General features: G+C 32.1%; 1 long non-coding RNA gene across 1 annotated transcript in view; it reads right to left on the bottom strand.

Annotated features, from left to right (window-relative positions):
* Window positions 1-5,337: 5,337 nt before the first annotated feature.
* LOC108733025 overlaps window positions 5,338-15,522 on the bottom strand; it is a 45,708-nt gene continuing 35,523 nt past the window's right edge. The window contains exons 3-9 of the long non-coding RNA XR_001937177.1: window positions 7,893-8,078; window positions 7,681-7,823; window positions 7,166-7,218; window positions 6,953-7,096; window positions 6,765-6,878; window positions 6,239-6,291; window positions 5,338-6,169 (exon numbers count right to left, since the gene is read on the bottom strand). This is a non-coding gene — a long non-coding RNA (uncharacterized LOC108733025). The remainder of the gene's footprint in view (window positions 6,170-6,238; window positions 6,292-6,764; window positions 6,879-6,952; window positions 7,097-7,165; window positions 7,219-7,680; window positions 7,824-7,892; window positions 8,079-15,522) is intronic.

Genomic DNA, 15,522 nt, shown 5'->3' with positions numbered 1-15,522 from the left:
ATAGATTTTTAACATTTTTCTTCTTGCTAACAGAAATTAAATATTTCTCTTCATTATCCATACATTTCAATTAATTAATACCATCTTTCTTTATTAATTATTGATAAATTTTTAAATATGTGTAATAACATACTTTTAATATTATACACTTTATTGTTTCGACCAACTTTAACGTATTTTTATAATAAATTTTTACCCTTTACAGGTGCCTTCCAGTGGTTTTTCTTCTCAAGGCCGTCTGATGGAGTCCTATGAAGAATGACCATGCTGAGAGGGAAGCAGTAAACTATAGGATTTCACCCACCTAGGTAAGTTTTTCAAATTTTTATTTGGTACCAATTTTTTTGATGTGACCATGACTTCTTTTATTCTGCAATATTTAAAAAGACTTTTCTTTAATTAGTCGTGTCCTTATTGCACTTCAACCTACTCTTTAATTAAATGAAATAACAAGAAATAACTTACACATTAATGGTAATAATGAATTAATGGTAGGTTTCTTTAAAATTAGGAAATGTACTTATTTAAATGTTACATATAAAGAAGTAATTTCTGTTATCTCCCTGATAAAGCAATTATCTACCAATATATATGAACTATTTCAGGTAAAAAACCACTGCATTGGGCAAACCTCTAGAAGGAGAAGGGGTTTTGTCTAATAAGGTGGATTTTTTAACTGAAATACTTAATATATTTGTTTGATTAGAGCGATAATAGAAATGAATGATTACTTTATAAAAGAACCTTCAACTGTTAAAGTGAAATTTGCGCACTTCCTAATTTTAAGAAACTTCTCATTGATATTTATCTTGTCTTTAATTCATTTTTATCATTAATGCCTGAGCTGTTGATAGTTCTCTGAACATTTATATGAAAAATAGTTTTAAGTTGAAACAAGGGCAGGACAATTTAAAGAAAATTCTTTGTAAGTATTAGTTTAAACCAGAAAATAAAAAGAAGTCACTTCAAAGTACCATAAATTATAAAATTATGTATTTGTTACAGGAGAGGACATCGTCGCCAGTAGGAGCTTCACCATCTACGGAAGAATCGTCGTCCTTTATCGCGAGTGTCGGTCGGGAGTGTGCTGGAGAGTCCAAGTTCGGACTTGGAAGCTTCCAGTACTCGGAATCTCGGGATATTCGAGATCCTGAGTCTTGGAAACTTCGAAATTCGAACTTCGGGGTCTCCAAAACAGCTAATCCTTCGGGATTATTTGTTTTGGAGACCTTGAAGTTCGTATTTCGGAGCAACCAAAACTTAGTATCCCGGATATTCCGAAATTTCGTGTACTGGGGACTTTTAAGTTCGAACTTGGACGTCCAGATTCCGGGCCTTGTCCCGGACGGTCTTCGAATTAACAAAATATTCCGCGCTAAACCTGGTAGGCGTGAAAAATTCATTTTTGTCTTTTAATAAAACACATTCAGTATTGAAAGTTAATGAATGTTTAAATACAAGTCTAATTACATACTTTTCTTATTACTTAATTGATTGTTTCGACCAACTTTTATGTATTTTATATTAAATTTTAACCCTTTATTTTCTTACAGGTGCTTTCCAGTGATTTTTCTTCTTAAGGTCGTCTGGTGGAGTTCAATAGAGAATGACCATCCTGAGGGGGAACAGTATACTATAGGGTTTCAACCACACAGGTATGTTTTTCAAATTTCTAGGCTTTTTTCATTATGAAACTAGTTTTCTCCTACTAACTTAAATGTTGATTTTTAATATTTTCCTTTATTACTAACAGAAATTACGTATTTCTCTTCATTATTCTTATATTTTAATTAATTAGTACCATCATTCAGTATTGAAAGTTAATGAATGTTTAAATACAAGTCTAATTACATACTTTTCTTATTACTTAATTGATTGTTTCGACCAACTTTTATGTATTTTATATTAAATTTTAACCCTTTATTTTCTTACAGGTGCTTTCCAGTGATTTTTCTTCTCTAGTTCGTCTGATGGAGTTCAATGGAGAATGACCATCCTGAAGGGGAACAGTAAACTATAGGGTTTGAACCACATAGGTAAGTTTTTCAAATTTCTAGGCTTTTTTTATGAAACTAGTTTTCTCCTACTTACTTTAATATTAATTTTTAATGTTTTCCTTTATTTCTAATAGAGNTACTTAGCTTGTGATTTTCTATAGGAAAATATATTAACATTGTTATAATTTTAGTAAAACAACTTTCTGAAAAATTATAAGATAAAGATTTTCCGGACTAACAAGCCGTGATCTAGTGGAATTTGTATTTCTTCCAGACGTTTCGTTCGAAACTGTGCCGAACATTTTCAATGGAGTCGGTGGTGGTTGCTTCGTAGTATTCTTCTAGCTAGTTAAGGAGCGTCTGGACCTCAACTACTGAGAAGAATACTACCAAGCAACCACCACCGTCTCCATTGAAAATGTTCGGTGCAGCCTACAAGCATAGATATAGAAATTAACAATTATAAAAAATATTTGAAAAAGTATTTGCAAAATCAAACTAAAGAAAAATTTGCATTTAAATACAAGTAATAAGTACTTTCATTGATTGAAAAGTATTTCAAATGCAATTACAAATATACTCTATATGTATTTGAGTACAGTATTTTAAATACTTTACAAGTATGAAGAATTGAATGTATTATTAGATTAAGGCAATTTAATAAAATGTGGTTAATGATTAGTACGAATTCAAGCTAGAAAAATCAACAAATTTGACAACAGATTAAGTAAAAGTAAGTTAGCAATTGATATAGATTACATGAAAATTAGAATTTTGAAAACGAACTAGTCACCAATAAATCCACTTTTACAAATAAGTATTTAAGATATATTAAAAAAACGCCCAAGGAATGTCAGTTTGAATGGAACACTACACAATTTGGCCATTCCTCTCCATTGTGGAACTCCATCAAGGTTTAGAAACGCACTCGTCGTCATCGAATCTAAAACAAGCAAATAAAAATTTTAATAAAATCCAAAAGTTTCAAAGTAAAATGGTTTAAAAAGCTTACCATTCCACGACTGGAAAATCTTGCTCATCAATGGTCCCATGGCAATCGTACATCTAAAACAAAGAAGCACAGCACAAATAAATTTAAACTGAAGTAAAAGCGGTCTTCGAATTAACAAAATATTCCGCGCTAAACCTGGTAGGCGTGAAAAATTCATTTTTGTCTTTTAATAAAACACATTATACGGTTTATCTCTTTTTATTTATATACACCCTCCCCTTGTTCCCCCGGCCCCCCGGCGTCCCCCGGCCCCCCCGTGCCCACCCGATGTCCCCCGGTGCCCACCCGGTGTCCCCCGTTGCCTCATTCACACCGCTACACCCATTCATACCCCCATTCTCTCTGTGTGCAAGAGGGTGAAAGTAAGAATATGTGTGCTGTAAGAGGATGAGAGAAAATGTATTAACACCTTCTTTCATCCTCTCACGTATACACACACATACCTACTCTCACCCTCTCGCACACCTTTCATTCCTCCTTTCTCTCCCCTTTCATCCTCATTCATACCCCTCTCCCGCCATTTCACACCCATTTATACCACCAATCTCTCTGTGTGTAAGAGGGTAAAAGTAAGAATGTGTGTTGTAAGAAGATGAGAGAAAATGTATTTACATCATCTTCCACCCTCTCACATACAGACACACACATACCTACTCTTACCCTCTCACATACGTTCGCTTTCATTCCTCTACTCTCTCCTCTTTCAATCCCTTTCATTCATACTATTTTTCACTCACTCACTTATACCCTCATTGTATCTGTATGTGAGAGGGTAGAAGTAAGAATGTGTGTTGTAAGAAGATGAGAGAAAATGTAATTACCATCTTCTTCCACCCTCTCACATACTCACACACACATACCTACTCTTACCCTTTCACATACGATCGCTTTCATTCCTCTACTCTCTCCTCTTTCACCCCTATTCATACATACCACCATTTTTCTCCTACTCACTTATACCCACATTCTATCTATATGTGAGAGGGTGAATGTAAGAATGTATGTTGTAAGGGAATGAGAGAAAATATATTTACAGCTTCTCTCACCCTCTCACATACACAGGCACTTACTCTCACCCTCTCACACAAGTTTACCTTCTCTTTAGCATTCATTCTCACCCTCCCTGTCATTCTACCACTCTCTCACACATTTCACAAACGTTCTCCCTTATATTCATTCTTATACTCATACACCTTCACTTTTCCACTCAATCATTCATTCTCACCCTCGCCCCTGCCATTCTCATATACATATATTCTCTCAACACAACCTTATTCATATTATTACATTCTACCTCCCTCTCTCGCATTTATATTCACCCTCACTCATCTGTCGTATACATACATATTCTCATATTCATCCCTTTCATCATTCCTCCTGCATTCTCGCTCGCATTCTCTCCCCACAGTAAATTCCCTTCTTCCCCTTTTATTATTACAATTCAATTACGATATGACCTAAAAAGTACTTTTACCCTAACATAATTTCATCAACTATTCCTATACGTACTATTTACATAAATACAAATATATAANCCAAATAGACTAGCATTTTATTAAAATTGTTTAATTTAACGCTTCGATTAGACTTTTAATTGTTCTGTATCAACTATTTGAAAAAATTTTGATTAACCTTGTTGCGTTTAAGTAGGTTTCGAAATAGGAAATTCAAAACCGCAAGTGTATTCACATATAATTAAGTATACTTTTTATTATGTTACAAATAAGCCACACTTGAGGATTTGTTCATCTCTAATTATCTGCTTATTTTTTGAAAAAACAATGAAAATTAAAGCAGAATTATACAAAGGATAATTAAATTGATTAGATATAAAATTATATTTACATAAAATTGAAGTGAAAACTATTCAAAAAGAAAATTACGAAAATGCATTACCAAGGATATTTCTCAAATTGAATAAATTTTGTTTTAATGTAAAATGTGAATGCAAATTGTTATATATTTTAAACAATATCACCTATAAACAAGAAAATAAAGATTGAAAAAGGTAGGTAAGTATCATAAAATTGTTACAGGCTAAGATCAAGGAATAAAAGTGTATTATAAAACATTGAATGTGAATAATAATTGAAATAATTCTTTTAAAAAATATCTTCTAAAAAGTATTCAAATACAAATACCCTTACTTCATAGAGTATTTAAATACAAAGACAAATAGTTATAAAGAATTTGAAATACAAATGCAAATACTTTAAAGTTGTATTTAATGCAAAGTATATTAAGTTTTTTCAAAAAATAATAATTTATTAATTAAATAATTTTTAAAAATACCCTAAGCAGGGTAAATACTTATAAAAAATACTTGCTTAAAAGTATTTAAATACAAATTCAGATACTTAGCTTGTGATTTTCTATAGGAAAATATATTAACATTGTTATAATTTTAGTAAAACAACTTTCTGAAAAATTATAAGATAAAGATTTTCCGGACTAACAAGCCGTGATCTAGTGGAATTTGTATTTCTTCCAGACGTTTCGTTCGAAACTGTGCCGAACATTTTCAATGGAGTCGGTGGTGGTTGCTTCGTAGTATTCTTCTAGCTAGTTAAGGAGCGTCTGGACCTCAACTACTGAGAAGAATACTACCAAGCAACCACCACCGTCTCCATTGAAAATGTTCGGTGCAGCCTACAAGCATAGATATAGAAATTAACAATTATAAAAAATATTTGAAAAAGTATTTGCAAAATCAAACTAAAGAAAAATTTGCATTTAAATACAAGTAATAAGTACTTTCATTGATTGAAAAGTATTTCAAATGCAATTACAAATATACTCTATATGTATTTGAGTACAGTATTTTAAATACTTTACAAGTATGAAGAATTGAATGTATTATTAGATTAAGGCAATTTAATAAAATGTGGTTAATGATTAGTACGAATTCAAGCTAGAAAAATCAACAAATTTGACAACAGATTAAGTAAAAGTAAGTTAGCAATTGATATAGATTACATGAAAATTAGAATTTTGAAAACGAACTAGTCACCAATAAATCCACTTTTACAAATAAGTATTTAAGATATATTAAAAAAACGCCCAAGGAATGTCAGTTTGAATGGAACACTACACAATTTGGCCATTCCTCTCCATTGTGGAACTCCATCAAGGTTTAGAAACGCACTCGTCGTCATCGAATCTAAAACAAGCAAATAAAAATTTTAATAAAATCCAAAAGTTTCAAAGTAAAATGGTTTAAAAAGCTTACCATTCCACGACTGGAAAATCTTGCTCATCAATGGTCCCATGGCAATCGTACATCTAAAACAAAGAAGCACAGCACAAATAAATTTAAACTGAAGTAAAAGTGTAACTTTTCATTTGTTTAAAGGAGAATAAAACACATTATTTGATAAACGAAAGAATAATGAGAAAAAACGAACTAGTTTTAATAACAAGATTTAGATTGTGAAGTGAAAATAGAATTAGAAAATGCAGGGTACTAGGAAGAAGCAGAGAAGAAAATATGTGTTGTGTAAATTGGAGCTAAAAACTCTTGAACTTGTTTCTGGGAGATGTGAAATATCAGGAAATGCAAAAACATGAGGAAATTTAAATGTAAGGAAAGAGTAGACAAAAAAGGATCAGGGAGAAAAGCGAGAAGGATAAAAATTTTAATTTTGTAAAATTCATGTATATTGCATACAAACCATAACGTTTTAATAAAATAAACAATCTATCTATCTTTCTAATAAAATCCAAAGGTTTATGGTGAAATGGTTTAAACAACTTACCTATTCCAAATTTGGAAAGCCTTTTTTTAAGTCCTAATTAAAATCTACTGAATGCACCCAAATTTAATCATTTCCCTCAATTTTGGTAGCATCCTCGATGGCACTAGTTATCATCTAATCGGAAACATGCAAATAAAAGCTTTAATAAAATCTAAAAGTTCCAAAGTAAAATGGTTTAAATAGCTTACCTATTCCACGTTTGAAATAACTTTATCTAAGACCAAATTACAATCTACTGAATGTATCCAAAATTAATCGATTCCCTTTTCATTTTGGTAGCATACCCAATGGAACTTCATCGAGGTTTAGAGATGTACCCATTATCATCAAATCTGAAATAAACAAATAAAAATTTTGATAAAATCCAAAAGTTTCAAAGTGAAATGGTTTAAACAACTTACCATTCCACGAATGGAAAGACTTGCTAATGAATGGTCCCATGGCAATCGTATATCTAAAACACAGCGTCTATGAAATAAATTTAAACTGAAGTAAAACTCTAACTTTTCATTTATTTAAGGGAAGAAAAACTACATTACTTGAAAAACTAAAAAATAAATAGGAAAAACGAACTAGTTTTAATAACAAGATTTAGACTGGGAAGTGAAAATAGGACGGCAGGATACTGGGAAGAAGAAGAAAAGAAAATGTGCAGGTAGAGAGAGAGATGTGGAATAACAGGAAATGGTGCAAAAACATGAAAAATTCAAATGGAAGGAAAGAATAGCTAAAAAAACATCAGGGAAATCCTATGGGGGAAAATAACAGAAAAGCGAGAAGGATAAGGATAAAGTTTGTAAAATTCATGTATATTACATATAAAGCATAATGTTTTAATAAAATAAATAAAAAATAATCTATCTATCTGTTTAATAAAATCCAAAAGTTTTAAGCTGAAATGTTTTAAACGACTTACCTATTATACGTTTGGAAAGCCTTTCTTTTAACTCCAAATTAAAATCTACTGAATGCACCCAAACTTGATCATTTCCCTCAATTTTGATAGTATCCTCGATAGAACTTTATTATGGTTTAGAAACGCAGTAGTTATCATCGAATCTGAAACATGAAAATAAAAGTTTTCATAAAATCTAAAAGTTCTAAAGTGAAATGGTTTAAATAGCTTACCCATTCCAAGTTTGGAAAGACTTTCTTTAAGTTCAAATTACGATCTACTGAATATATCCAAAGTTGACCATTTTTTTTGAAATCTTATTCACCTCCATTTCTTCAATCATCAGAAATTCTATAAACACGGCGATATGATGACTCTCACGCGTCTTTTAGGTCGTAGTGTCTCGAATCCTTTAACATCTGGAAAGAACAAAATCATACTTAAGTATTTTAAGCGTTGTAAGTTGGAATTAAATACAATAAAATAATTGCTAAAATCTTTCAGTTTAAAAAACTAAGTAAGTAAAAAATACAGACCACCAAATAGACTAGCATTTTATTAAAATTGTTTAATTTAACGCTTCGATTAGACTTTTAATTGTTCTGTATCAACTATTTGAAAAAATTTTGATTAACCTTGTTGCGTTTAAGTAGGTTTCGAAATAGGAAATTCAAAACCGCAAGTGTATTCACATATAATTAAGTATACTTTTTATTATGTTACAAATAAGCCACCGAAACATAAAAAGAAAGAAAATGAAAGTACTTAAAGCAATTTTAAAAGGATTATGCTTAATTAACCATCCAGTTGTGTGTAATACTAGGATGTGACCACATAAAACTAATATTTTCTATCTTTCTAGAACAGGAGTTCCTCTAGATAAAACATACCCTATCACCTTTTCTGCACTCCTGACAATATGTGTACATAATTTCATGATAATCGTTTGAGCAGTTATGCCGTAAAATAGTATTAAATAAAAAAACACCTCATATTTGCATTTATTATAGTAGAATTGTTAGAGGGGCTAACAAAGTTCAAGTTTTTGTTTACTTTTATTCACCATAAAAAATAATAAATGCAACTTTGGCTACCTCATTCGAAAAGTAATATAAATAGTGTACCTATACCATCATGAACCTAAAAAAATCTATTACAAAGGTAGGTGTAATGGGGGTTAATTATTGACTGAAATGTTATCCAAAGATCCAATGTCATAAAAATCTCAATTAGATAAACAGTCATACTACGTTTATTTTCAATATTTACAAAGAAAATTCAACAAAAAGTGACTTTAGAGTAATCAAGAATTTAGAATAATCAAATTTTTAAATGCACAAGCATACATTTATTTATGGTGCTACAGTTTCTTGTGGCATCTGTTTGTTTGTATGTAGACTATTTAAAATTCAATGCTTCACCTGGTGTATAAGGGCAAAAACCTGAAAGGAAATCAACAACCTCAGGCTACAAAAGGAGACCCGATCCAAGTCGAATGTTACAGCAAGGTTGTTATGCTAAATAAATAAAGTTTGGTCAAACAACCAAAAGCATAAAAGTAGTTTGGAGTTTGTTTAACTCCAAAAATTGTTAACCCTTCTTTTTTTTTTTCTGTTGGTCCCCTGCACAAAAACCTTGTCTTTGCCCACAATAAAATTATCCTTTGCTATCAGCCAAAATGCAATGAAATAATTAATTCAAAACGTTGCGTTGCCTTGGTTACTAATTCATGAAAAAAAAAAATTAGTCAGACATACCGCAATAAACGAACGTAAATTTTTACCACAACAACAACAATAAAAATGACAATTATATGAGTCTGTTTTCTTGAAAATTGCTTCACTAACTCGAATACTAATAAGGGTAATAATTCAACATACGTACGTAAGTATACCACTATGGAGACTGTAATGCAAGTGGTTTATAAAAATTTGTGGCTTTCGTTAACGGAACAGTTTTCTGATAAAAAAAAACGGACACACGAATGATCCTATACGGGTTCCGTTTCTCATACAGACGTACGGAACCCTTACTCGAGAACCAACTTAACATTGTAGATGAAAAAAAGAGCATATTCTCCCATACATTCAAACAGCAAATGTAGATTTGTACGCACATTATTGTTTTGTTGAAAGATTTTACTACGTTTTGTTCAAACCATAGGCTTCTCATTAATTATTCTGTGACCTATAAGTAAAGAACTATTTCCTGATTTTTTTTTCAAAATTTTAGGTTCAGTAGTTTCACACTGGAAATGGTCAATTTTCATTTACTTTCCTAAACAACTTTAAAACTATTTATTTTAAAATTATAAAAAAGAATATGTTTGAGACCCTTGCAACAAGTCATTTTATGCCGGTAAAGATCGCATTATCTTACTTCTGATTGAGAAAGAATTTTGATATCCTCCGCATGGTTTTAATCATCGCTTCAGTTCAGCTTGCAATTCCTACTTGCGATTACGTAGCAGAGAAGTTATGTTACACTTTCTTGTCCCCAAAATGAGCAAATACAATACTTTTAGGTAAGAGTACAGTAAAAAATCGTATACGGATATAGGAGGAAAAGTCTGATAGCCCTTCCCAGGAATTTACCGTTCTTATCCTCGGCTTGGTGGATAATTCACGCCTGGGAACAAACGCCTAGAATTTTCTTCCCTTTATTCATCATTTGTCATTACAGATATTGTCGGTTATTATTAATTTTTAATTACTTTTTTAACGAGTCACACGTAATCATGTTACAATCATCCATTAACAGAATTAATCTTAAGGGAAGCGATTTCACTTAGATACATAGTAGAGCATTTTATTGCCCTATAAAATTTAGAAAAAGAAACCCATTCTGTTGGTTAATCACACGAATGATTTTTCAGAAACTCTACAGAAATGTTTACTCCTTAAACAGATACACCTATCATTAATATTCATGACAGACTTGAACTTGTGAATATCAATAATGTACGTATGTTAATCTTAAAAGGCAACGAACTTTTTTAACTACCAAGACCCCGTTAGGCCAGTGACAATGCCTCTAAAAAACGACGACCAACGCAGGCTTCATAGTTTTTCTTCTTTGACCATTTAATTATCTACTCGATGGTTAATGATATTCCCGTATTGCACTAATTACTACCTTATCAATTATGCGCAAGCAAAGTCAGTACAATTAACAAATCGTACGGTGGATGAAGAAACATTGAGATCTATTCATATAAATCGCTTTTTTACCATCAGATGATAACTATAGGGTTGTTCGGAAAGTCATTTCGTTTTTTTTTTGTGGAAATGAAAGACAGTTTTCGTATAATAAACAAATACTTTATTAAGTTATATATTGACCGTTCTGGTCCAACACCTTTTGCCATCTTTCTGGTAGTAGCATAATTCCACGCTCATAAAATTTTTGGTCTTTGCTGGCAAAAAACTGATCGAGGAGGTTTTTGACCTCCTCATTTGAGGTGAAGGTTTTACCGTCTAAAAAATTTTGGAGTGACCGGAACAAATAATAATCCGATGGTGCCAGGTCTGGAGAATATGGTGGGTGTAGCATTGTATCCCATTCAAGCTGTAAAAGCTTTTGGCGAGTGACCAAACTTGTGTGAGGTCTCGCGTTGTCTTGGTGAAACACTACACCTTTCCTGTTGATTAGTTCTGACCTTTTCTGTTGAAGTGCATCATTCAGTTTGTCCAGCTGATGACAGTAGACTTCCGAATTAATCGTTGTGTTATCCGGTAAAAGCTCAAAAAAAACGATTCCTTTAAAATCCCACCAAACAGACAGCATCACCTTTTTTTGGTGAATATCGGCTTTGGAAATGGTTTGAGCCGGTTCATCTTTTTTGCTCCATGACCTCTTGCGTTTGACGTTGTTGTATACAACCCATTTTTCGTCCCCAGTGATGATGCGCTTCAAAAACGGATCATTTTCGTGACGTTTGAGAAGCGAATCGCAGACGTCAATGCGGCGACACAGATTTCTCTCTGTGAGAACATGGGGAACCCATACATCGAGCTTCGAGGATAATCCCAGGCCTTTCAAGTGGTCATAAACTGTTGAATTTGATAAATTTAACCTCAATCCGATCTCACGTGTTGTTATTCGCCGGTTCACATCAACTAATGCCTTTATCGCGTCTTTATCAGCTTCAACCGGCCTTCCCGAACGTGGTGCATCTTCGACATCAAAATTGCCGGATCGAAATTTAGCGAACCAGTTCTGGCACTGGCGTACTGTCAACACACCTTCTCCATACACATCAGTCAATTTCTTTCTGGCTTGAACAGCATTTTTACCCTTTCTGTAGTAAAACAGTAAGATATGTCGAAAATGCTGCTTATCGCTCTCCATATTTAAAAGGGCACCAACCAAAAACTACTGCGTAGAATTAATTGGAATTTTTCACACACAAGCCTTGCTATATGAGCTCTCAAAGCATATAAAAATTATACGGCTTAAATGTGAAGTTGGGTGCAAAAGAATACAATTAAATCCTCTGTCGAAAAAAAACGAAATGACTTTCCGAACAACCCTATATATAATTATTAATTCTAAACAAGACTTATATGAACAATTGAGAGTCAAGGGTGTTTTTTGTTGTAAACTGTGTTTAAAACACATTAATTTAAGACACGTTTTATTTATATTGTGTTTAAAACAGTATTTAAAACATGTGTTTCAAGACACTCGGTTTTAAGTGTGCCTAGCCTGTCCCTTAGTCTCAATGTGCCGTAACAATTTTTAAGTTATTTGTTAAATTAGCGAGTATGAACCATTTTAAATACAACTGAATGTTGAGGCTATTGGGAAAAATGTGTAAGAATTACGTAATTTAGTAAACCCACACTTATTAATAACACGTCTGAAGTAAACAAGATAATTGACCACTTCCCAAAATTATATTTTGTTTTGTACAGCAACGATGCATTAATTGCATTTTACTAACATAATAAGACATTTAGTTACATTTTACGTTGTAAAAAAAAAATTAAAATACCACTTTGCTTTGCCAACAATACGAAATCTACCGTTCCTATAAATAATAATTATTTGTTAAAAGTGCGAAGGGCTTCAAAACTAAAAACATTCACCAATAATAAAATTCAAAAGCTTACACAACGTTTCGTTATAGGTCGTTTGTACATGTTATCGTACAACAAAGGGAAAAGTTACAAATGGAATTATTAGCGACATTAATTACCAATTGAAATTATTTTTGCACTTCACTTCGTTATTTGTCTGGTCTCGTTATAATAGACTATTGTATTGAAAATGAAAAGGAAATTAGCTACTTTGTAGCTATGACTCAAGTTATTGATTGAAAATGATCAGATGCAAGGGAGCGCCTTGAACGCAATAATTAAAAAAAAAACAGTTATAAGAATGCAGAAGATGAATTAAAGATTATAACCACAAAATCGATAAAGAGCATGAAACTGCCATCAACCGTTTTCCTACCATGAAAAGAACATTGTTGTCTAGAATTCCAACCTTCATATTTGGCGCTTTCCTCGCCCTGTATAAAATTGACACGTATGCAGTATATTTTTTATTCAGTTAACCATAAAATATGCAGTAATATGAAAGATCATCAATCGTCAACCCTAATACTTGTTGGACACGCACTTGCACTCTTTCCTACCCTGAGCTAATCTTCGCATTTCCAGAAAACTAGAACAATCCACATTCTAATCTTTTTGCTAACTGTAATCTAATCTAGGTCCTTACTCCTGTTTCTATCTCTCCTATTTCTTATTGACGTCCTTATAGTCTTTTGTTCACCTATTTTTTCTAATACCTCTTCATTTCTAACCTTTTCTATCCACTGTATCCTCATCATTCGCCTGTAACTCCACATTTTGAACGCTTCTAATGTTTTCTTTTCCGCCGCGTCCACTGTCCATGTTTAGCACCCGTACAGTGCCGCGCTCCATACATACACCCTTAACAACCTTTTTCTGCGACCCTGCGCTATCATCCTCTATTTTATATCCCTACTACTTCTTCCGTCCTGACTTATCTGTCTTCTTAGATACCCAAAATCGGCCACTTCTTTTAATTTTTTGTCTCCTATCTTTATATAATAAGAAAGATATCGATTCAATATTATCATATGAATATGTTCATGAATTTATTTAGGTATGCCACTAGGGTAAGCGTCCTTTGCCGCTGTTTTATAGTTCAATAATAGTTTCATATCGAGAATTTGCATACAATGATATATTGATATATAGTCAATAATACAATGTCATGTAATGTAGTGTATGTTATATGATGTGACAGTTCCTCCTACATCAATGAATCACTTAGGTATAACCATTTTTCATTTTACGATTAGTTGTCTATAAATCTCCAAGCGAATGCCCGATTCGGTTCCAGTATTTAAAAAAAAAAGGTTTATTTGAATTTGTATGCAACTTATCCAGAGGCATGATGAGAATGGAAAAATATTCATTTTCAACAAGAAATGATAACTGTTTTATAATTGTGGCTTTGAATTAACGTCTTCAGCAAATGATTATATTGCTTAAAACAAAAGTTTAACAACGTTTTATTACAAAAGTAACGTAAAGCGTTCACCGAACGTAGAAATTTCCCATTTCTTTTCATGCCACACGGTCGAGAATGATTTTTTTCAGCTTGTTTTTCTTTATGACACACGAATGAGAATGCATCTTTGTCGGCATATTTCTATTTATGCTCCATTAGCGAGAATGCATCTTTGTCGACATATTTTTCTATTTATGCCACACGAGCGAGAATGCATCTTTGTCGACATATTTTTCTATTTATGTCACACGAGCGAGAATGAATTTTTGTCGGCATATTTCTATTTATGCTCCATTAGCGAGAATGCATCTTTGTCGGCATATTTTTCTATTTATGCCACACGAGCGAGAAAGCATTTTTGTCTCCATATTTTTGATTATGCCACACGAGAGAGAATGCATCTTTGTCGACATAATTTTCTATTTATGCCCACGAACAGGTATGCATCTATGTCCTTGTTGGCATGCCCAAGTAACGCACAATATCCTTTTACATATTTATTAAGTGAAATATCTATGTAGTTTACTGACCTAGGTATTTGCTTTTTAGTATGCAAACCAAAGAGGAACAATAAAAAAAAAGAAAAAGGACAGGAGCACTTGCAGTAAGTTGTAAGCCTTGAATTAATTTGAATAATGTTAGCTTGTTTTAAACAATGGTGGATTGTACAAATCAATCTTGATTTTAACAAGACATATGCAAAACATAATTTTTTTTAAAGTTGACATGAGACTGAATGCGATTAATACATGGCCTAATTGGTCGTTTTATAGAATATCTACACGGCTCTGTTTGTCGTTTATTAATTCAATGAAAGACAAAAGGTTAAATTTTCAAAGTAAAAGATTATAAATAACATACACAAAGTTGATTCAACGTAACTAAACCGATAAAAAATACCAGTAAAATGTAGGTACAACAGCATTCTGAAAATTTTAATGATTAAATCTTAAATTAGTTGAAAGATGAAATCATATTAAATATAAAGTTTACTTCTTTTTTAAAACCATTAGTTCGTTATTAAGAAAACACCAAAAAGGGAATTTAGAGAAAACAAATTATCAGTTGTTATGAAAATTATCAGTGGCTATGACGAGTTATATTACCGTTAAAATTGCCTCAGGAATTGGCAATTTAATGACAAACAATTATTACCAACTTTACATACTTAGTAATTCTTATTTTACAACGTATTTTCGCCAGGATAATATTGTATTTCATACAATGTTAAAAGTAATTAATGATACACTTGTAGTTGGATTATACAACAGTTTATAGTAATGGAAAATACAATTTTCAAACTAGTTTTTACTA

This window comes from Agrilus planipennis, unplaced genomic scaffold (genome assembly GCF_000699045.2).
Source record: "Agrilus planipennis isolate EAB-ADULT unplaced genomic scaffold, Apla_2.0 scaffold51, whole genome shotgun sequence".
NCBI classification, from domain to species: Eukaryota; Metazoa; Arthropoda; class Insecta; order Coleoptera; family Buprestidae; genus Agrilus; species Agrilus planipennis.
The sequence above is the reverse complement of the archived record's forward strand: the minus strand, read 5'-3'. Positions and strand labels throughout refer to the sequence as shown.